This window comes from Crocodylus siamensis, chromosome 3 (assembly GCF_052110815.1).
Source record: "Crocodylus siamensis isolate JL-2025a chromosome 3, ASM5211081v1, whole genome shotgun sequence".
NCBI classification, from domain to species: Eukaryota; Metazoa; Chordata; order Crocodylia; family Crocodylidae; genus Crocodylus; species Crocodylus siamensis.
In genome coordinates, this window is record NC_143397.1 from 64,404,790 (window position 1) to 64,428,629 (window position 23,840).

The 23,840-nt window shown below is 41.5% G+C and overlaps 1 long non-coding RNA gene across 1 annotated transcript; it reads right to left on the reverse strand.

Moving 5' to 3' along the window:
* Positions 1 to 1,675: 1,675 nt before the first annotated feature.
* On the reverse strand, positions 1,676 to 4,817 carry LOC149868346 (uncharacterized). Its single transcript, XR_016440975.1, has 4 exons — positions 4,507 to 4,817; positions 3,227 to 3,355; positions 2,665 to 2,753; positions 1,676 to 2,027 (listed from the first exon to the last, which is right to left on the reverse strand). It is a non-coding gene; the product is annotated as an uncharacterized LOC149868346 (long non-coding RNA).
* Positions 4,818 to 23,840: the final 19,023 nt, after the last annotated feature.

The window sequence follows — 23,840 nt, forward strand, 5'->3', positions numbered from 1 at the left end:
AAAGGAACTGTTCAAGAAGAACATCCAGGGCAGGACTACTGTAATACCATTGCCTGCTTTCTTTTGGGACTGATCATAGAAGCTGTGCTGGCAGCTGTGACTGATCATGGCATACAAACACAGTGAAAAAAGTGTATGGTGACTCTACTGTCAATGTCAGAGCCATCTGTGTCTGGGTGAACCATGTGAAGGCGCTGAGAAGGATAAAGCCAATCTTCAGGACAAGCCACACAGTAGTTGCCCTTCTACAGCACTGACATCTGACAACAACAGGCAGGTGGATGACTTCATTGAGAGTGACCACTTCATCACCACTGATGAACTGTGTTCAAAACTGGGAATTAGCAAAGCAAATGTTCTCAGCATCTTCAGCAACTTCAGATACTTTAAACTGTGTGCTCGGGGGCTCCTAGAATGCTGATGAGCACAAAAATTGCAATCCACACAGAATTCTCTGAACATTTTAAATCTGAAGGGAAGAATTCCTTTTCTCAAATAGTTACAGGTCGTGAGACATGGATGCACCAGTTCAAACCAGAAATGAAGCAACAGTCAGGGACTGGCACCACAAATCATTGCTGAGGAAGCAGTTCAAAACTATGCCATCTGCTGGCAAAGTTTTGGCCATTGTGTTCTGGGACACAGAGGGTGTTTTCTTGTTGAGGTCTTCCCTAAAGGAGTCATAGTAAACTGTCAAGACCCTGAAGAAAGTAAAAAAATCATACAGGCAGTCCATCCTGACAGAGACTCACCCAAGGTACTGTTTCTGCATGATAATACTTGCCCACACATCATCTTGCAAACCACAAAAACAAAATCATTGCTGAGATGGACAGTGTTTCCTCATCCTCTATACAGCTCAGACCTGGCACACTTCAATTACCATCATTTTGCTGCTGAGAAGAATGGACTACAAATACATTCATTTTGGGATGACAGCAAAGTGATAGAGTCTGTGCCAATAGTGCCTATGCCATAAGGATAAGGACTTGTACAATGTTGAGATAAGTACCCTTGTTGATATGTGGGAAAAGGTCACTGACAAACAAGGAGTCTATGTTGAAAACTAGCTGTGTTCAGCAAAAAATAAAAAGCATTTTCTGACTGACCCACAAAAATAGTTCGTGGAGAGCAGTTCTAAGAAACTGAAAAGACTCCTTGTTGGCTTAAAGATGGCATTTAAAGGTTTGGGTTTTTTTTTTTTGAGAATTGCCTTATAAGTATAGATACATGTATTATAAGGAGTCAAGATAGGCAGCAGGGGTTAATTGATTTCTAAAGAGTTTGTCTCTCAAAGTCACACAGAGTTCTCACCTTCAGAAGCTGACAATGTGTCTAATCCAGGCAGGAAAACAGCAAGGCAACACATCCTGGGTAACTGAAAACATCCGAACTTGATTTTCATAATAGAGGTAGACCTGTCTCCAGGACTCCGGGGTGGTAGTGCCTGCTTGCAAAAAGACTTACGCTTTGTAGTTTTGGGGAAACAAACCAAATTAGGAGAAGTCCCAAATGAGGAGGTGGGCATCTGAATATACCGGTGAAATGGGGTTTTGGCTGACAACACAGGATGTGTCGCTATGTGACCAACCAGCAACATCCATGGATCAAGAGTCATCAGAAGTCACCAAAAGAAAGAATACAAAAGAAGGAGTTTTAAAAACAGAAAAAGAGGCAGTTGGCATCAGCCCCAACCTCCAAGGCTGCTGATGGTAGACACTTAAGCAAAGGACTTCAGGGTGGCATTTACATACCAGCCAGATGGACCACTCTCCTTATGCATATTCTGGGACTGGGGAACGTGAGTAATGTGTACTGTATTTGCTTTGCCTGCATTGCTTTTATTTCCTATCACTGTATATCAATAAACTCACCTATTATCAACTGGCAGGTGTTGTGGTCAGCCTGAGGGTTGTGCCCACCTGGAACAAAGTTACAGGGGCTGGGTTCCTAAAGTTCAGTCAGTCCAACACTTCTGAGCATATGCCCTTGCACTGCTGTAAGTACATGTCCATAAACACGTGGAGCTGAGAAGAGACAGAGCTTACCTATTATAATTATCAAACTTATCATTTAGTATTTACCTATACAGTACTAGGGTTCAATAGCCCATCAAAACTGAGTTCTTAATGGCCATTATATGAATATATTGGAATACATTATACATATCCCCAAGAGATTATAAACTTTATTCATTGGACATCAATTCTGTTCACTAAAATAATTCTCCCCATTGATTATTTTTTACTTTTCTAATATATTGCAAGTAGAACCGTAATAATGTGATAAAAAATATAGAGAACAGAGAAACAGCAAAAATAGGGGGATACAAGCTATGGAAGCAGGGGGTAGCTACCAAGGAGGAGTATACCTCCTTGGCTCACACTTGCAAGTAATCAGTTAGGAAGGCCAAAGCAGCATTAGAACTTAAGCTGGCAACAAAAATTAAGGACAACAAAAAGTCCTTCTTCAGGCATATAGGGAGCAAAAAGAAAGTGCAGGACAGCATAGGACCTCTGCAGGATAGATTAGGGCAGTTGGGCACAGATAGGAGGGACAAAGCTCAGCTCTTCAGTGAGTTTTTTGCCTCTGTATTCTTAAGCACAGATCTAGACAAATCTCCCAAATGCATTACAGATAGAAACAGAAGGAACACCAGCTCACCTACTGTCAGCGCCAACCTGGTAAAGAGACACTTGGAAGGGCTGTACGTGTTTAAGTCAGCAAGACTGGATGAGCTCCATCCAAGGATCCTGAAAGAATTAGCCAGTGTCATAACAGAATTACTGGCATGGCTATTTGAACCCTCATGGTGCTCAGGTAAGGTCCCAGAGGACTGGAAAAGGGCCAATGTGGTCCCTATTTTCAAGAAGGGGAGGAAGGAGCATCCAGATAACTATAAACCAGTTAGTCTCACCTCTATCCTTAGGAAAACCCTTGAAAAAATTATCAAGGAACACATCTGTAGGAGTCTATCAGGTAATATAATGCTGAAGGGCAACCAGCAGAGGTTCATAGCAGGTAGATCCTGCTTGACTAACCTTGTTTCCTTCTGTGATCAGGTCACTAAATGCTTAGATGCAGGAGTCAAGGTAGATTTCATCTACTTGGACTTTAAGAAAGCCTTTGACACAGTAACGAATCATATTCTCATAAACAAATTGAATGGCTGTCCCATAGATCATTACACAGTCAGGTGGGTGGCAAATTGGCTAAAAGGTCATACCCAGAGAGTGATGGTGGATGGGCTGTATCGACCTGGAAAGATGTATGTAGTGGGGTCCCCCAAGGCTTTGTTCAAAATCTTCATCAGCAATCTGCATGAGGGTTGTCCAAATTCTCAGATGACACAAAACTATGGTGAGAAGTAAACACACTGATGGGGAAAAACTGAATCCAGGCAGACCTGGACAGGTTAGAGAAGTGGGCAGGGAACAATAGGATGCAGTTCAATAAGGACAAGTGCAAGGTGCTACACCTAGGGAGAAGGAATCACCAGCATATCTATAGGTGGGGGGTGACCTTCTCAGCAGCACAGTGGTGGAAAGAGATCTCATAGTTGTCAACTCCAAGATGAATATTAGTCATCAATGTGATGAAGTTATAAGCAGAGCTAACTACACTTTGTCATACATTAGTAGGTACATCACAAACAGGTCCAGGGAGGTCATGCTTCCCCTCTACATGGCAGCTGGAGTACGGTGTCCAGTTCTGGGCAAGGTTCCCTCTAAGCTGTGCTCATGCATAGCCATGGACAATTAAAAATCTTGCCATGCAGTAACTTTTTAATGTTGCGCACCCACCCAGAGAGGAGCTGGGCACAGAGTGCAGTGGAGGCACCAGGGCCAATGTGGGACACTTACTAAAGGTAAGCTCCTCACTCTTCATGCATGGCAGGCAGCATCTCCTCCCTGAGGCAATGTGGGGGCAGGGCTGGGGTTGGGGGCTGGCATGGGCTCTGCCAGCTCTGGGGAACTGCTCCGCTGCTCAGCCCGAATGCCATGTGTCTCCTCACTCCCCAAGGTGAGACGGGAGCAGGGGAGTGGACCAGGTCCCCAGAGCTGATGGAGCCCATGGAACAGTTCCCCAGAGCCTGCACCAGCCTCCAGCCGCCAGCCCCTGCCCCCACCTCATCACAGGGAGGAGCTGCTGCCTGCCCCACATGAGAAGTGAGGAGCTTACCTTTGGTAAGTGTCCTGCACAGGCCACAGTGCCTACCTTCCAGTTCTATCATCCTTTATAATGAATAATTCTTGGGACACATTTAGCAGTGAACCCAGAACCCAGGGGCGGACAAAATATAGCCCATAGGCCAGATATGGCCCACTAACTGATTGGATCCAGTTTGAGGGCAGGGTACCTGCCAATTGATTGTGTCTGGCCCATGGCTGCCCCACAGTACTACACTGCGCTGCAGTTAGCATGGAGAAGGGTGGTGGGTGGGACCACAGTGCTCCACAGGGGGCTGAACCCTACCCACTCCCACACTTACTGCAGGACACTTACCGGCGGACCGCACAAAAAGTGGGAGGCAGGATCGAAGTGGCACGCTCATGAACCGCTACTCCTTAGAGGGAACATTGGTTTTGGATGCCACAATTCAAGAGGGATATGGACAACCTTGAGAAGGTCCAGAGGAAGACCACTCGTATGGTTAGAGGCCTGCAGGGAAGACTCTATGAGGAAAGATTAAGGGAGCTGGACCTTTTCAGCCTCTGCAAGAGAAGACTGAGGGGGGATCTTGAGGCAGAATACAAACTAACCAAGTGGGGCCAACAGGGAATAGGAGATGCTCTGTTTATCAGGGCACCCCTTGGAATAACCAGGAACAATGGCCACAAGCTGATAGAGAGTAGAATTAAGCTGGACATCAGAAAGAACTTCTTCATGGTTAGGGTTGCCAGAATCTGGAATGGGCTTCCAAGGGAGGTGGTGCTTTCCCCTACTTTGGGAGTCTTCAAGAAGAGACTGGACAAGCACCTGGCTGGGGTCACATGACCCCATTACTTTTTCCTGCCATGGGCAGGGGATCAGACTTAATGATCCATTGAGGTCCCTTCCAACCCTAGCATCTATGAATTTATAAAAAGGCAGGTATTTTTAGGTGGAAAAAGAAGATTTTGTGTAGTAGAAACAAATTATTCTGTCTGTCACATTCTTTGTTCTTTATCTTTCTGCTGCATGATATTCAGAAGTGACTAGTAGTCTTGTGTACTTCAAAGTGTTAGTTTCAAATATAGGATGCATTAAAGGGGTGACATCTTTCAGAGGTTCAGCAGGTTCTAAAATCAATTTTGAAATTCAAAAGTTTGGGGGTTCTGAAGTTTTGAAACTCAAACAGGTTGATATCCAGTTCCAGATAAATATTTAATGTCATAAATTAATTATGACTGTAGTTTAGTAAGTTTAGGGTCAAACAGAAAGACTACATTTTGATGTAGGTCAACCCATATATTTTATTTTAATCATTTTTAAATTTGTCAATTTGATTTTGGTCATTTTTAATGTGATTTCTGACAACAGCAAAGAGCCAACCTCAGTGATTATGGAGGTATAATATACTTCTAATACATTCTAATTTGGAAAAATCTAAAACAAAACATGTCAAGATTTTGAAATTGAATTTTAAATCTTATTGCATCTAGAATCAACTTTTTTCCTACAAATTGAAATGGTGTTTTGATAAATCAGCATTTTCCAAGGGAAAAGAATTTTGAAAATTCCTATCCAGTTCCAATTTAAACCAAAATCCATTGTTCAATAGCAAAGGAAAAAATAAATATAATAGCTGCACAAAAACTGAAAAAAAACTTTTAGTAATTTATTTTAAGAGTTTATATATGTGTTAATTATATAAATCTTTCCCTTGATTACTTACAAACATTGGATCAAATCCAGTTTACTTCAATGAGATTTTCTCATTGGGAGTTTTCCTGAATAAGAAAAAATGAAAAGTTAGAGTATAAACTGGGCAAGGACATCTGCCCCTTTGGTAATCAAGACATGGCAAAATCATTTCTTTTGCCTTTAATGATCAGCAGCTAGGATCATAAAGAAATTTGCTTCTGTGACAGGTTTCATACTTTCATCAGAAGTGTAAAAGGTAAGTCACTTCCTGTGAACAGGGACTGGCTATAAATAAGGTCCAGAGAATAGAAAAAGAGATGGCTCTGGGAGAACACTGATTCTGGAGTTGCTGTCCCTTTAAGATAGAGAGACCCAGAGGGGTGCAGCATGGCTTGAGGAAGGAGAGAGGACAGAGTGAGGGTTCAGAGGAAGAGAAACCTTGGGAGAAAGCTCAAGATGGGGAAATCCTAGGGGCTGGTTCCGCCTGACAGAGAGGACGTAGCCAGAAGTGAGAATCTGGGATCCCTGAAGAAATAAGTTGACTCTTGAATCACTGGGAAGAGTGGAGTAATGAAAGCAGAAACCATGAGAAAGAAGGCACTGTGGATGCATGTTGGTTTTCACAAAGGTCAAGTTCATTCTTATACTGCTCTGTTTTCTTGTTTTTGTTTGAATTTAATTGGGGCTGATTGCGCTCCGGGGTGTGTTGGTGAAAGGAAGAGTCCAAATCCCAGCTACTCTCACACCCATACAAAAAAGAAACAGGGGATGTACGGAAGAACTCATTAAGATAATATCTTCCCATGAAATGAAAAAGGGGAAGAAAGAAAGAGACTGAAAGCAGTACCCCTGGTCAAGTAAAAAAAAAAGTTCTGAAGTTGACTTTACGTAGTTGTGTACATGTTGTTTTGATGTCGAATAAATGCAATGAAGTGTTTTTGAAGGTAAAAACAAAAGTATGTAAAACAGTTTGAAAGAGTCACAGGCTGTATGGATGATAACTGATAGGAGCGGTAAGAAGAAAAAAAATTATAATAATAAAGAGAATTGATCAACTATATACAAATTGGATTCAATTGATGATTAAAATCTTGGATGTTCTCTGAGGGAGCCAGAAGAGAGGGGTAATACAGGCAAAAATCTAGTCAGATTGCCAGTGTCCTGCTGCATCAGTAACACTTCCCCACTGATAACATAAAAATATATCAAGACGTGGCAGAAGAGAGTCAGAATATAATGCAGCAGTTCACAAATCTGGCAATCAGGGAGATAAGAGCAAAAATCAGATCCTGAAGTATCAAGGGAATACCCCACACTGACAAAGCGGGACATGCACTCCCCAGTAGATCCGGGGGACTGGAAGTTCTTCCAGTTTAATTCCAGGTTCATCGCTGAGCACCTGGGATCCCACACTCCCGCTCACACTCCTGTGGAATGCTCCATCCGTCCCAGCATTGCAGCATTCACAAGCTGCGCTGGTACCTCAAGGTATGTAGAAAAAACATTTAAAGCTGTTTCTATGTCCAAATCGCTGATTCTCTGAATCAGCATCGAATCTTCAGATTCAGCTGAATCAAATCAGGAACAGTGATCTGAATTAACAGATCGAATCACTCTCCCCATTTTGGGCCAAATCCAAATCCAAATCAAATAGGGCCTGCTTCATACACCCCTACAATCTACCTGCAGCATCTATGCATGCTCCCAGAACCACATCACTTGGAACCAGGGTGGAGTAGCCCTAGGCAGGCAGGGGGCACAGGGAGTCAGCCCTGGGCTCCAGGTGGTGGTAGCAAGCAGTGGAGGGCCTGGCTGGAGCACAAGGGTGTTAAAGTTCAGGGGTAGGTGGCAACCAGTCCCTCTTAGCATCTACATGTGTGTTTAGGTAGAGTAAATTACTCCTCTGGAGAACAGTACTGTCCTCTGAAATTTTATTATCCTATAGCAGAGTTAATTAATTTATTGTGCTATAATACCATTGCACATGTAGGCTAATTAGTCAACTCCACAGTAAAGCATACATGTAGATGTATCCACTGTTATTACCTGATCTGTAGATGAATAATTATGTTATTTTAACGTCTCTCTTGGCAACATTTTGATATGAATATGGCAAAAGGCCCAGAAATTAAACTTAAATCTCTGTTGTTTTGTAAAACCATGTACAAAAGTTTGCAAACTAAGCTGTTGGGCCTTTAGTAGCAATACACAGCACCATAAAGTAACACACTCCAGCATGTTCAACACATTGAAAGGTGAGAAGTGCTCATTTGTTGAAACTATCCAGAGCATTTCTAGCTTTTTAGATATTTATAGCTGTAGAACAAATGTCAATGAAGTGATAATGGGGAAGAAGATGAAAACCCCATATACTAATAGCATATAATGGCCAGTTCTAAAGGCGACTATACTCCTGATTACAGATTTGTAGATTTAGGGATGACACTGAATGTCACCCCATGCTGCTCTAATTTATGACCAACTACGGAATGGATTTTTAAATAAGGAACAGAAAGCAGAGTGTGTTTTGAAATGTAAATTCTAATCTAGTATTTCTCTCCTTCATACACTATTTAATCTTCCAAAACACACATGAACGAAACCAAAAGGCACTACTTTCCTGCTTAATTTCAAGACATCTTCTTTTAAGTAGAAGCTCAATTGTTATTTGTTTATGGGGATACTACAAAGACACTGATTAGGTTCCAAGTGTATAACCTTTTTTTAACATTCAAAATGATGGATAGTTTTTTTTTTCCCTAGCTATGGAGAATGTTGCAAGGATATTGAGAATACTTAGTGGAACATTTTCCTTGTTCAATAGTCCCTTCTCTAGCATTTAGTTAATGACAGCTAGTTTGATTCAACTTAGTTGTGGGTTGCATTTTTTATGATTATTGTTGCACAGTTCCTTGCCAACTTTCAGGAAATGGATTTATATAGCAGAGATAATTATGTGTGATTTTCTCCTTTAATGAAAGATAAATAATTTGGCAGTCCTGCCTCATGTATTCTTCTATTTCAATACAATTCATTATTTTGATAGAGTATTTTTCTTTTTTCTTGCTTTTTTTTGGTATGGGTCTGTGTGCTGAATGAAAGAGGTTTCTATAGATCAATTATACAGCTTTTATTGTAAGGTACTGCTATTCATATTAAAGGCTTGTAGGAGAGTAATAAGGACTAGTATTACATTATGTTCTGTTCATAATGATGTATCCCTTTGTTTATAATGTATATAATTTGCTATATAGGGAGAACATTTCCAGAAGAAGAAAAAGGGGAAGGTGCAGTTATAGTACTTAAGTAGAATAAAAAGCTTCAGTCAGTCCTAATTTTCATTATACTCTATTTCTTCCTGTCAACAAGCCTCTCCTCGTCCAAGAAAAAAAAAAGACACACACAATTCATCCAATCAAGGACAAGGATATTTTGCATAAGTACAATAATTTCTTTTTCACAATAAGAGTGTTTAGCAAAAGTATACAATAACTTCACAAACCTTAATTGTTGAGGTCACGATACATAGAATGAAGAAAAACTTTAAGAGAATGTTTATCGACAACCACCATAGACATGACAGTAATACTCTTTTTATAATTATTATTATTTGAGTGCCAAAAAATAGAAATCCAGCTAATTTTCACTTCTTTCAAATGTTCTCTAGTGACCTTTGGCAGCCAGATCAGTTGTCAGTTTTGTTTTTTAATGATGCTTCATATTGTCTGAAAAATATAGGATGAAGATGACAAAGGAAATAGACATGGAGATAGCCAAGAAACCCCTGGTCAGAGGTATATATTCTACCAATCACATTTGCTTTGTTATTGAGGAGAACATATACACAAACAGTGTGAAATAATAGAATAAAACAGGATCTCAAGCATGAACTTGCCCTACTGTAGCTAATAGTGGTATAGTATTGACTGCATTGAAGTTTGGTCTCTTTGCACCAGATCTGTATCCATTCTTTAGCCTGAGATAAAGGCTGGTGCTGATAATATATATTTCATTAAAAGGAAAAACAAAATATGAAACTTGCAACCATAGAGTTCCTTAGAAAAGAAAGTAAGGGGATCTTAAACAACATGGAAGGTGTACAGATCTTATACTACATTTTTACTCATGTTCTTTATTTACAGAAATAGTTTTATTTAGGGATCCTTCAACTGAATGAATTGCAGAAACAGGACTTCAGTGGCAAATGGAAACAAGAGGAAAAGGCATAAATAACAAATAAATGCATTGAACAGCAACTAATTAGTAATCAGGTAGCTGGGTCAGAAGCTTGTATTTTCAAAGCAGATGCCCCTAAAAAATTCTAAGAAGCCAGGGAACATGCAAAACACTGTATGTGTGTACTAAATAGGTGGTTGGACTCTTAATGAGTCAATCCTATATGCAGTTATTTAATCTGCATGGGAAAATATTTCATATATGCACAAATCCTGTTTACAAAAAGCAAATTTTTTGTGTCTAAAAGAATGAAAAACCCTTAGTTCAGCAAGTTTATAGTCAGACAGACTGTCAATTGTAGATCGGTATCTCTGTAGTGAGCTGTAGGGGCACATAAACATTAAGAGGAAAAAAAGAGAGGAAAAAAAAAGAAAATCAGGTCCTTATTTCGTGTTTCCTTTTTTCTTGCATAATTCTCCCTTAGCTGAGTAAAATGCCTGGGTAAAAGCAGAGTATCACCACTATACAGTAAAAATAAAAACATAGTTCTGGTTTTAAATTATAATAAAAAGAGAAAATGGTAAGACATGATGCTGAAAATGGCAAACTAACCTAATTAAAGTAAAATACTTTGCAACTAAGTGATGATGTTTTATCTGAAACATGCACTATTACTTGGAACCTCCATAAGCCCCTGCTATTTTGCTTTAGTTGCTGGCTTTTCTTTAGTCTGTGGCAGCTGAGGCAGGTATTGTAACATTTCTGGTATCAAAAGAAATAATTCTACAGGTGACAGAGAATGGATATGCAGCTGAGTAAACCACTGGATCAAGGCACTGCTGTGCAGCCGTGTTTGTTCATTAAGTCAAGCTGAGTTGCTCAGATTTGGAAAAGGAAATTCCAGACATGTAGTTGCCTGGGGCCACCACAGGAGGAAAACATATTTAGCTAGAAGAAGGTCAAGGACGAGGCAATGAAAGAAAGCAGAAGTAGTGGCTTGGTGCTTGACCAACTAATGTCCTACCAACCTAATACTTTAGGGCCTTTGGTAGCCAAACTGAATATGGGATTTCAAATATTGCAGTGGCATTAAAAGGCAATAGAATCTGGCAACATGAGGTAGAAAGGGATTAGGTCTATAACCCAAATAATTAGGATTAAAAACAGCATGTCTTGGCAACAGCCAGCATGAAGAAAAGCCTTCCCTTGGAAAAAAAGATACACAATGTAATTAGTAAGCAAAACATGGTTGCAGAACACATTGTTCTGGAGAAAGGGAAGTACATTAATTTGTCAGGAGTTCCTCTAGTGTGTCAAGCACTTAGTATAACAATGCACAGCGGATATTTCAGATTGCACTAAAAATTAGCACAATTTGGAATTTCCCAAAATCAGACTCTAGAGTCAAATGAATAAACTCCAATAAAACAAGGGAACTAAGAGAAAAGTTCTCAGCACTAATACAGCACTTGCAAGAAGATATGTCCCCATGTTCAATAAAAAATGCATGCAATCTGAATATCAGACAAATGCTACAACATAGTTTAAATATTAGATAACTTAAGCTATCCTCGTGTATGAACTCATATTAGAGCAGTCCCTATTCTAGATTGCAGTTTGCATACCTTTCTCTGTGTTACTGTCCTTACATATTCCATATGAAACATATATGCCTCACAAATAAAACAATCATCCTCAACTGTGAGGGATTGCCAATAATGATATTCCCTTTCCACATGAGCATTACAAATGACTATAATTAGACTGGAAATGTATGGAAGAAGTTGGTGGAATTAGTGGCTATATTTTACATGGTTTTAAGAAAGGATTTGAAAACGGTAGAATTCCAGGAGCTAAGAATTCTTGCAGGACTCAGGAGGACACTAAAGCTAGATTACACTAAACCCTAATTACAGAACTAACAGAAAATAAACTGGACAGACACGTCACTGGTGAATCAAATACCTAACAAGACAAAGGGTTAGGAGACAAGGTTCAGAGAAGTCTTATGGTTATAGTTATCTTCCTCTGGCCCTTTTCTGTCTTGCAACACACTTTTTTTTAAGCTACACAGCTTAAATTTTCCTCTGATCACAAATGCTTGTTTGTCACATAAAAGCTGGAATACTTTCAGAGAAGGACTTACCATCAGCAGCCTTACCTGCTGTACTCTGTGCAGTCTGTTGCTGTAGCTACTTTCCCACAGCCTTCCAGGAAGCAGGCTCATGGATCATTCTCTGCTATGTCCAATCTATGGTGGTATCTGTATATCACAGTTCATCATTTAACCTGTAAACTCCTTGAAACCATATCTTCAGTATTTGTCTGTAAAGGTACTTAGCACTCTTTTTTCATACTTTGTAAATTATAATTTTGTGTAATCACTGAAAAATCTGGTATGCATCCAAGGGCAAAATTGAGCCCTGAAATTGCAAAGGATATCTAGTATTAAGCATCTTAAAATAAATATGTATTTGGAACAATTAGGCTCTCAAAGCACCTATATACAAGCAGTGAGGCTGCTCCGATTCCCTGTAACTACAGTGCATTGGAACAGACTGGATTAATAGAGTCCTCTTGAGCATGGTAATTACTGCACTTCAGCAGACCCCAGCGTCACGTGTATTAATGTCCCTGTGCTGAAAAGGGCAGTGGGGGTGCTTTAACTAGAACTCATTCAATAAACAGAACTTCTCTGTTCGTTATGAATCAAAGGACAGAATAACATTAGCACCTCAGTTGTAAATCTGTCTTATCTGGCTTAGTCACGATTTTCATTGAAGAAAATCTTTGAAATATGATTAAATTTAGATTTGCTCCAGTCCAAAATGGTGCCACTGATTGTCCCTTTCCTCCCATCTGTCTCAAATCATCTCAAGTCTCCCCAACATCTTGCTTAAAAACAAGGATTTCGCATTTGCCTTTATGCTTTATTCTGTTTCAGACCTAGCAAAAGACAACACATCCCTCCCGTATTTTCTCTACTGCAGGGCTTAAGAATCTGGGATGGATGCTAATCCCTTTGCCAAGCTGACAAAGCTGCAAAAAGCCTGGAGCAGCTGAGTACTGATTTTGACAGTAAAGATAATACTGACAACAGCAGCTGCACAGACTCTTATACCTACAGCCCTGATTTGATGGGAAGCCTGGGACACAAATGGCAGCAGAACCACTGACAGTTGCTGCAATGAGCTAGAGGTACAACAGACTGCAGTAGGCAACCGCTGAGCAAGAATGTTGATTCTTTCACTGGAGCACCCAAAGAGGTTTGTGAAAAACTCAGAGCGTACACAGAAAACAACCAAAGACTATACAATACTTAAGTCACATTTAAATATACAAGTCACATTTAAGTGGTGCATGACTTTTATGCTGGACCTGTGTGCACGAGGGAATGCTCCTGGAATTAATTACAAACATTTTACAAAATTAGGGAGAAATGTTACTGAATTCCCCATTAGACTGTAACACATGGGTTTCAATTTTCCTTTAAACAACCAAAGTATCCAGCAAAATGTAATCCCATTTCTAAGGGTACATGTAGGCAATATACTCAGACTGACCTAACTAAGGGTTGGTTGCTATAACTGCCAATCTGTATAGAGGTTAAGGGAGGTTAGATCCTGTTGCCCCTGCAGTCTCTGGGATTTACAGTCCGGAAGTACAGCAGTAGGACTCTGCAGGGTTTATCATCACTTCCTCTTCCGCTTCCAAGTGCCTCTAGGATTTGTACACTAAGTTTGAGCAGGGGAAGGAGTATATACCCACCTCCCTGACCCCAGGCCCCAGCTGGGGTTTGCTTGGCAGGGTAACAGTCCTCCCCGGTAGACTGGGCTGCATCCCCAGCTAGACTTGCCTCCTCCCCACCCCCTTGTCAGTCAGCCCTCACTGCTCCAGCTAGGAAGCAGAGGGGAGCAGACAGCACAGCCCAGCCCAGGGCTGAAAAGCATGCTGGGAGGCTGGGGGACTGTGCTTTAACTTGAACCAGGAAGTAGTCTGGGACAGAAGTTCCATAAAACAGTTTGACCCAAATCAGTTAAGTCTGATACTGCATTCAACCAGGTTTATCTTAAACCAATCTCAGCCATTTTGAAACTGGTTAATGTGCACTAAGCTTCTATTCTGTTACAGGTTTAAACCAGTTTCTGATCCCTTACACTGGTTTATGTGTAACTTCTGTCCCTAGCCTAGTAGTTCACCTGAGGAGATGAATTAAATTAGATCAGGAACAGGTTAGCCCAATCTACTGAACATCTGCACACTTTGGAAAACCCAGCCACTCACCCTAGCCCTGGGACTGTGTTCTTCCTACCCTTCAGTGTGCTACTTTTAGCACCCCCTCCCCAACATCTGAAGACCCACAAATTCCCCCCAGACAGGCCAACTAGTCCCCTTGAGCCTACTATCCCCCAACTGATCTGCCAACCCTCCCTCCCATGGACCTGATAACACACCCACCTCTCCTCCCATCCACTCCCTGCTGCCCTTGAAGGGCTTCCCCTGCTAGAAGAGCAGGTGCCTCCCCCACCTTGCTGCAGCACTGGACCTGCCTCCCCACACACATACACATGGACACCAGACAGCTCCCAAGCCCCATCCCAAGCCCCTCCCCCACAGACTTACCTGTATCCAGCTGCCAGGCAGCTCTCACCCACCCTGCCTAGCTACATTTTGATCACATGCTGCCTGCTTCCAATCATCCAGCCCCAAGCAGCTCCTTACTAGGACAAGCTGGGAAGTGCTGGGAAAAACCTTGACGCTGAGTCGACCAACATCCCAGACATTTGATCATATTAAAAAATATATCTCCCAGACCAAAATCAGAGTATCTAAAAAGAAGACATGTCCAGGAGAACCTGGACATATGGTAACCCTACTTTACCTCTGGATTTAGGCTACCAAAATTGGTATCTGTTTCTTAAGCAAGGAAGTTGATTTTCCACCCATGGCAGAAGCATGGAGACATTGCAAGAGGGCTGCTGCTTCTCTTTCCTTCTCTTCCTTCCAGCAACTGCTTGAAGGGAGGGGCAGAGTCCAGTAGCAGAAGATGCAGAAAGGTTTCTCTACCCTTCAGTACCCAAAATTTAAAGCAAAATCCCTTTGAGCAGCATTTCTATTCAGTCAGTGCTGAGGGAGTTAAGTCACCTTGTTGCCTTATCAGACGTTACTATTCAAATTCCAGTCATTCAGTCTCTAAGAATGTTGCAATGTTTTTTTAAAAATAAGATTTTTTTTCATCATTCCTATACTGCAAGAAACAATCTAACCTACTCTTGCTCAAACTTTCTTGACACAGAAGTAGCGGAAGGTATTCTTGACAGGCCCAGTCTAGGGGAGACTACAGAAAATACATGGTAATTGAATCCGAATACTGCCAATAAAATTGCGCCCTTACTCTATGCTATTAAGACAGCTACAGTTTACTCTGCATACTGTAGGGAAAAGTTATAGTTGAATGAATGTTATTATTCATTATAGCCATCATTTGCAACTAAAAGGATTGTCTCCTGCTTGTAAAAATGGTGGGATTATTTGTTCAGTTCTCACTGTGTCCTGGATGTCAAAAACATATCAAGCAACAAATAACCAGGGCAATACATTATGTCAAAAAATAAAGCATCAGACAGAAGTGGGGACACCCAAGTCGCTGCAGAATTTTCCAGAACATAAAAATCTCATGGAAATAGACTTTCATAGACATTAGGGCTGGAAGGGACCTCAGAAGATGTGATAGAATTTTGGTAATAGGGACTTAGAGAGTGAATATTAAATTTAAATGCCTAAATATCTCCAGTTGTGGTAGAGGTGATATCTTTTATTAGACTAACTAGATTTTTCAAAAAACAAAAATCTTTAATTTCAAGCTTTTGGGCACAAGCAGCCTTCTTCAGGCTTGGGAGAAAAGATAGTAAAAATTCTCCTAGGTAGAAATGAAAGTTAATATTTTATAGTAGAGTCGAAGGTGTGGTAAAAAGTCTCCTGTTTGGAACAGTTCATTTTATGCAGGTTAGGCTCAGAGAAAAGTTGGAATAATCTGTTTACCTCAAAGTTGTTTGGTAGCAAGAAGGATGTAGTCATATTTCCTTCTGGTTATGATGTTTCATATTTCACAGAAGAGTGAAAGGATGGAATGCTCTTCTCGGCAGGAATTTCTTATGTGGTGAGATATCTCTCAGCTCAGTGATGATGCAAATTACCTCTAACAAAGGCAGAAGAAGGGTCGCAGGTTTCAGGTGGTAAAACTTGCTTCCTCCTTATAAAATTATGAAGATTTCATTTTAAAAATGAACTAAAATTTGATTTCTTCCATGTGTCAGGTATGCAGGTTGTAGCCATATTGGTCTAGAGGCAAAAGGAATCAGAACTCATATCTCCACATATTTTTCACTGCAAAGCACCCACAAAGACTCAAATTTAATATGAAGGCTTATCATCAAAAAGGTTCCAAGAGGAAGGACAAATAGACTCTTTTCAAATAAAGGCTAGCATCTTTGTGTAGCTTGCAAGTACATGTGCTTGCAGCATCTCAAATAGAAGCAGTGCAAATTTAGCCATGGTTTTTTGTCTCAGTGCGTGTGCCCGGACATGCACTTTGATGTAGGGCAAATTGTGCCACTTGGGGCAAAATAACCCTGCCTGGCTTCTCCCGGATCTGCAGCCTGGGGGAGCTAGAGCCTGGAGTTACCATCTGTGTTGGCCCTAGCAGTATAAAAAGTTGCCCTGTGCTGGCCCCAGCCATATAAAAAACTGCCCTGACAAGTAGATCAGGGATATTTGCTCTCAGGAGCTTCTGGGGCCTGGCCAGCTGGTATCTGGGGACACTACCCCTTGTGCCAGCTGGACTGCTGAAGCAGCCCTGAGAGTTCCCTGCACGCTCTACCCACTGCAGCAGTCTGGCAGTGGGGGCTGCTGCCTGGCTGTGACCAGCTGGCACCTGCAACAGTATGTGGCCCCAGGGCTGCACACCTGTCAGACCTGGATGGAGACTGCACAGCCAATAGAGGCACCTGCCCCTCTGGGCCAACTGCCAGTGGGCTGTGACTGTACAGTTGCCTTTGTGCAGCACTACTGCTATGTGTGCCCCTGCCTGGCCATCTGGGCAGCTATCACCCAGAAGATGTTCTCATGTAGTGGCCTGCTTTGAACTGTCAAAGCATGTCCTCCTGGCCCAAAATGACCAGGTCAGGCTGCCAGCTGGGTCCCAGGTGCCAACCCTGAGCAGGCTCTTCTGCCTGGTTCCTGCCACTTGCTTCACTACCAGGAATTCCAGTGTTCCCTATTTAAAACCTGCAAAATCTCTGAAAAAAAAAATCCTGAATTCACTCTTTAAAATATCCCAAAGTCCATTTTCCTCCACAATTACAACAAAAGACCACGAGAGAGAGAGAGAGAGAGAGAGAGAGATCAGTTGGGCAATGCTTTATTGATATATTTACAATTGTAAAACCACTTGGAAGCCTACCACTGCCTCCATCATCATCATAAAATAAATTTGAATTGTCTATACAGTTTGGCATTGACTTTGGGCTTCTCTGTCATAGGAAAATCAGAGCTGCCCCTACCCACTTTGCTCACCAGGATGTGCAGCATTAAGCAACACTGATATGCCACTACCCTGCCCCTGCCCGAGCCACTCACTCTCAACCCACAACTTACCCTTGCATTCTCCTCACTCCTGCCCCACAAGGCCAGGAATGTGGGTGAGGGGTTTTTGGGGGTGACTTGGGGTGTGGGGTTTGTGGGTGAATTGGCAGAGTGTGGGTGTGGAGGGGGCTATAGGGGGGGCTGCTCAGGAAAGGTAAGTTCCCTGTCCCCGCAGGGTGCAGCCCCCCTGCACACGTCATGGACTGTCCCCCCCACAAGGGTCACAGTGATGGAGACCTGTGCTCTGTGCCAGGTAAATAGGGGGTGGGGGGAGCTGGAGGAGCAGGGGGGACTACTGAGGGTGTGGGAGACCATGGGGGCAGCTCAGGAGGGGTGGGTCTGCTTGCCACCCCGCTACATGGCTCCAGCCCCCTACTTGCCCTGTGGCTGGGTGCAGCCCCCCACTCACCTCTCTGCTCAGCTGCAGCTCCCCACTCAGCCCATGCCTGAATCCAGCCCCCCCGGCTTCTTGGCCCACAGCTGGCTGTGGCCTGCTTATTTGTGCTGCAGCTGGTGCAGCCCCCCCAGCCCCCCAAAAATTACCAGCAACAGCAGCCATGCTCTTGGCCTTGTGGCACAGCCCCCTGCATGGTGGGGGGCAGCATGGCTCTGCCCCAGCTGCCAGGTATCTGCAGCCTCTGCTGCAGCATGCTGCTGTGGCCCAGCTTGGCATGGCACAGCGTGGGACCATGTGATTTTAGGCAGCTCCAAGCTGTCGCCTGGGGCTGTGCACCACTCATGAGAACCACCAGTCACACTGGCCTGGGTCCTATATACATGAGCCCTATACTGTCCAGCTAGGCCGTTTCTTTGCATGCAGAACCTGGACTGGTATAGCTGGCAGTCCCTGCAAGTAGCATGCAGCCCCAGGTGACAGTCCAGAGCTGCCCAAAAACACATGACCCTGCACCACGCCAAGCTGGGACACAGCAGCGTGCTGTAGCAGAGGCTGCATGACTACTTGGTGGCTGGGGCCAAGCCACACTGCCCTCTACCAGGCAGGGGGCTGTTCCACAAGGCCAAAAGTATGACTGCTGTTGCTGGTAAGCTGTGGGGGGGTTGAAGCCAGACAGAGGCTGAGTGAGGAGGCTGCAGATGGGCAGGGAGCATGCAGGGGGCCTGCAGCTGGGTAGGGAGTGCATGGGGGGGGCAGCAGCTGGGCAGGGACTGTATGGAGGGGCTGCAGCCAGGCAGTGAGCACGTGGGGGGCTGCAGCTGGGTGAGGAGCATGCAGAGGGGGAGGGGGGGCTGCAGCCAGCTGCCTCACAAGCAGACCACAGCCAGCCATGGGACAAGTGAGGGGCTAGAACTGAGCATGGAGGCTGTAGCTGAGCACGGATGTGAGCAGGGGTCTGCACCCAGCCACAGGCCGAGTGGGGGTGGCTGGAGCTGGGTGCAGGCTGAGCAGGGGCCTGGAGCCATGTAGGGACTCACCCCTCCTGAGCTGCCCCTGCCTATGGTCCCCCACACCCTCAGTAGTCCCTCTCACTCCTCCAAAGTGCACCATCACCATTTTCTTAGAGCTGAGGCACGTTGCACCACTGATACACCACCACTTTCTTAGAGCTGATGCAGCACCGCATGCTTTTAATTAGAGCAGCTCACTAAATAAAAGTGCCCAGCACTATGTTGGGAACATGTGTAAAAATGCCTATTTACATATGCTTTAACACATTTTAGTTAATGCACATTAAATCTAGTACCTCCATTGTGAGGTGCTACGAAAATGGACATTAGCTTGTCTTAATAAATATTAACAAAAGAGCACAAAAGATGCATCTACATGTGCATTAATGTCTTCAGTCTCATGTATCAGCATCCACATGCTTCAAAATGGTGATGGGGGCACTTTTATCTAAAGATCATCAAACAAGCTTTAGATAAAGCACCCCCAACTCCACTTTGAAGCACATGGATGCTAATACACAACATGCTGGAGGCTGCTGCAGTGTGGTAATTACCACGCTCCAGCAGACTCGATTAATTGAGTCTTAATCAAGTCTGCTTAATCCAGTCTGCTCAGTTGAGTCTGCTCCAACATGCTGTAATTACAGTGCGTTGGAGCAGCCTTGCTGCTTGTGTATAGCCCTTTATTTTCTCATTCAGTAATATTAAAATATTTCAACAAAAATTGTAATTCTTTTCTGCTCAGAGTAAAGCAAGTAGCTAACTATTATATTATTATTTTTTAGGAATGCAAAAATACACAAATATAGTCAAATATCTAGTCATGTATACAAATAAAAACATCAAGACAAAAATCCTGCCCCATTCATCTACCCAAAAGAGTAGAATTGGGCAGAAGAGGGGATAGTATGTAATGTGTTCATATTCCATCTTCAAAAACAGCAAAAGTCTTTCCACAAGGCTGGAGATGCATAGGTTGTGAAGAACTACAGTAGCATAAAAGTAGAGAAGTAAGGAGCATGCCACTCTTTACAGAGTATTAGATTTTTCCCAGAGGTCATTTATGAGAAAATTGTTGTACTTCCATTGTTTTATATATAAGGAAACTTACAGCTAAATCACTTCATTTTAAAAATTGTAAGATGTAAATGTAAGTTATACAATGTTATATAACAATATGGTTATTATTCTATTTGTTTTTAAATGTAATATACATCCTCAAAGTATGGTCTGTCTTAAGAATGTCTAAAAAACGTTTTAAAAAGTTTTTCTAGCTTATGGCTGGAAACTACTTTGAACAGAATCATAAAATCACAGGGTTGGAAGGGATCTCAAGGATAGTAACAACATATGAACATATTTTATAAAAAGAAAAAAAGCAGTCCTTTGAGATATTTGCTGTGTGTCATTAAGACAGTACTTGATATGCACAGAACCCTTTGTATGTATAAGCAAAAATTATGCCTCATCCATGTCTTAGTCTCCTCCTAGTCTGCTTCTCTCTTCCTTCTGTGAAAGTCAAAACCTGATCACAATGCCCACGTGCATTGTCTCACTGGTATCAGTAGAAATAGTTGTGGGAATAAAGTGAAAGTTCTCTCTCTTTCCTTCCATCCGTCCCTACTCTCTTTATATTTCCCTGTTCTCTTTGTTTCCCCCTTAAAATTGATTCCCACCCTATTCTCAGTATCCTATTTCCTTCACTCCTCATGCTGATTTTTGGGAAACTTTCTTGCCTTGTATGTCTGGGTACTTTATGTCCTGCATCACCATAGTATCTGAGAGCTTGTATTTAGCACCTATGTTCTTGAAGTTAGAGCTTCCTTGGACTGTGTCACCACCAATGAGACTACAGATAATAAAAGCAACTGTAGAAGTTTTCTTTTGATTTTGAAATGCTAATGTCTGTGAAACTGTAGCATATATATACAACATGTATATGACTTTATGATCACACCATGTAAGAGCATATTAAGAAAGAATCTCCATGCCTATAACTGATACTGTTAGTTAGGGATGCTTCTGTATAGATCCACCCCCAAATCTCATTAAAAGGCCTGTGGATTTTGGTCTTTTGAGATAAATAAGCATCTGTGTAAAACACCAGAATAGGATCTAAAGGGAAACCCTGGAGCAAATGAATCCCATGCTAATATTATGCAAATAATTTCTATTGACATATCTGAACATAGATCAAACAAATGTGAAGCATGACCATACCCTTACATTATGGATATTATATATGCACATATTGTATGTAATCATTCAGCATGTATGCAAATTATGACACTATGCAAATTATATGTGATATGTTATGATGTGTTATGTAAATGATAATGAAAATGTAAATGCATTTATATTTTGCAATTAAGCAGGATTGATATATCTGAATACAGAGCAAACAAATGTAAAACACAACTTTACCTTTTTCACTTCACAAGGAAAAAACAGAGTGGGGGGAGGGTATTCAATACAGCAAACTATTACTGAATAATATTAAGCACATATATTCCCAACCAAAACCTCTTTGCAATTTGCAGTATTTTGGTGACTAAATATATTTTAATATGAAAATTAAACTAGAACAAGAAAAAGTTCAGTTATTCTTAACTAGGATTCAACAACTACAATTAAATAATGAGCTCAGTATACCATAGCACCATGTGGGTTTCCAGATGGTCCCTCAATAAATTACAAGGGAATAGCCTAGGTTCTTTTGATGTTGTGTAATAGCAATGGTCTCATTATTATAGTTAACCCTTTCAACCTAGGCACAAGTTTCTCTTCACATGCAAAAAGAGCTCATCAAAAAGTTAGTGTCGTGCACTCAAATATCCAGTTATTTATACATAGACATTCTCAGTAGAGTAACACAGACAAGATGAGATCAGATCAGATCAAGCTGCTTTAGTTCAATAGTTTATTTGTTCTGAGAACAAAACTAATTCTTGTAGCTTCTATAGACTATAGTAACTAATATTCATAACATTCTCATCTTAATTACCTAAGCCACAAGATGAACTAATGAAAGACCTAGTCCAAAATACTAGCATAATGCAGAATATTGGGAGGATGCTGGAATCAATGCTGGATGACAGTTTGTTTCTTACCAGCCCGTTCACTTATGGAAAGTACATAGCAGAAGGAAAATGAATGAACATTCAGCTCTTCTTCTTTAAAAAAATAGCCATATAAACTAGAAACTTAGCAATGAGTTTATAAGGATTCTTCCATGTTATGAGTATGGTAGGTCCTTGATTTCTACACCTTTGATCTGCTTCTTTCATACAATGGATCTAATAAAGATATATGCAGTGCCTTGTTGAGAAAAACCTTGATATGTTTCTGAATAAGATACACATTTTCCATAAAAAGTATATTCATTTGTTCCGTTATAAATAAAACAGAATTTTGTATATTTGAAACTGCTTGCATTTTTCCTATGTTACAAACTCTTATCCCGTTCATTGCATCTCTTCATATATTTCTAATTTGGTTTATGAATCATTCACACATTGTGCATTGTCATGCATATTTTTAACAAGAATTGCATACTATCAGTCTTCTATTTTTGTCTCAAGCATAGTTTAAAAATAATTTTCTGAAGCTAACAGAGAGCCTGATTTGTACTTTAACATTTATAGCTTCTAAGTAAAATACAAGTGTAGAAGTGTCAATGAAGTCAGTATTTAATGCTAGTCGGATTTTTTTCCCCTGAGGTTAGTTTGTAAATTCGCAGTTCTTAGAATCAGAAAGATATCTACTAATTAAATCTATATTCTCGGCCGTGCCTGTACAATTAGAACCTCTATTACAAAAATAAAAGATATAACAAAAATATGAAAATAAATGTATTATCATGCTGTAGGGTATTATTAGTCTATTTAAGTTATTTTCAGAAAATATTAACCTTTGAATAACTAAAGAATTTTACAAATAGGAGTCTCGACTTCTTTATAACTAGCAGATCACTCAATCACACACATTCTTTAATCCTACTTTGTGCTGGTCATCTATGGTCGCTTGTTTTTGTTGTTTTTGTTTTTTGTTTTTTGAAGGATGATTGCCTACTCTCAAAAGTTGGAATTTCCAGCATATCTAGACTACTAAAGCTTTAAATGATCTGGCTTTCACTACTTAATATTAGTAGTGAAAATGTAGTAGCACATAGCCAGATCCAGGCAGCAAAACCTGGCTGAAAAACTTAGTAAATACACATTTAATTAAACTAAACTGAACTCTGTGATAACAGAGCTCCACTGGTAGCAGGACCTGACTTACCTGGTATAAAGCTAGTTTGGCATGTACAAAGCCTGTAGTTGCTGCAATAGAGATATAGTTTCAGGTGGGCTAATTATCCCAGTTTCACTGGAAATATGCCTTTTCACTGTATTTCTAGTATGGCAAGAAACTTACAGTATATGATCCCTCTTTCCATAGTACCTAAGCACCTTTCATTTTTAATGTATTTGGCTTAAAAACACTCTTGTAAACACTCTTCAAAACACCCTTGTTCTTCAGTGCTCCTTAGCTCCCTCAGCCCTCAAGGAGAGCATCCAGATGAGCATGCATGTGCCTCTTGCCCTGTCTCAAACCCCTTTGAGATGGGGCAGGAGGCACACGTGGGAATGAAACAATGTTCCCCATGCTGCAAATTTGGGGTCAAAAAAAATGAAGTTAAAAAAAGTGGGACAGGGCACAGTCCTGAAACATACCCTGAGGCAACCGGAGGCTGGGTTAGAGCATCTCTATTGTTGGCCTCTCGC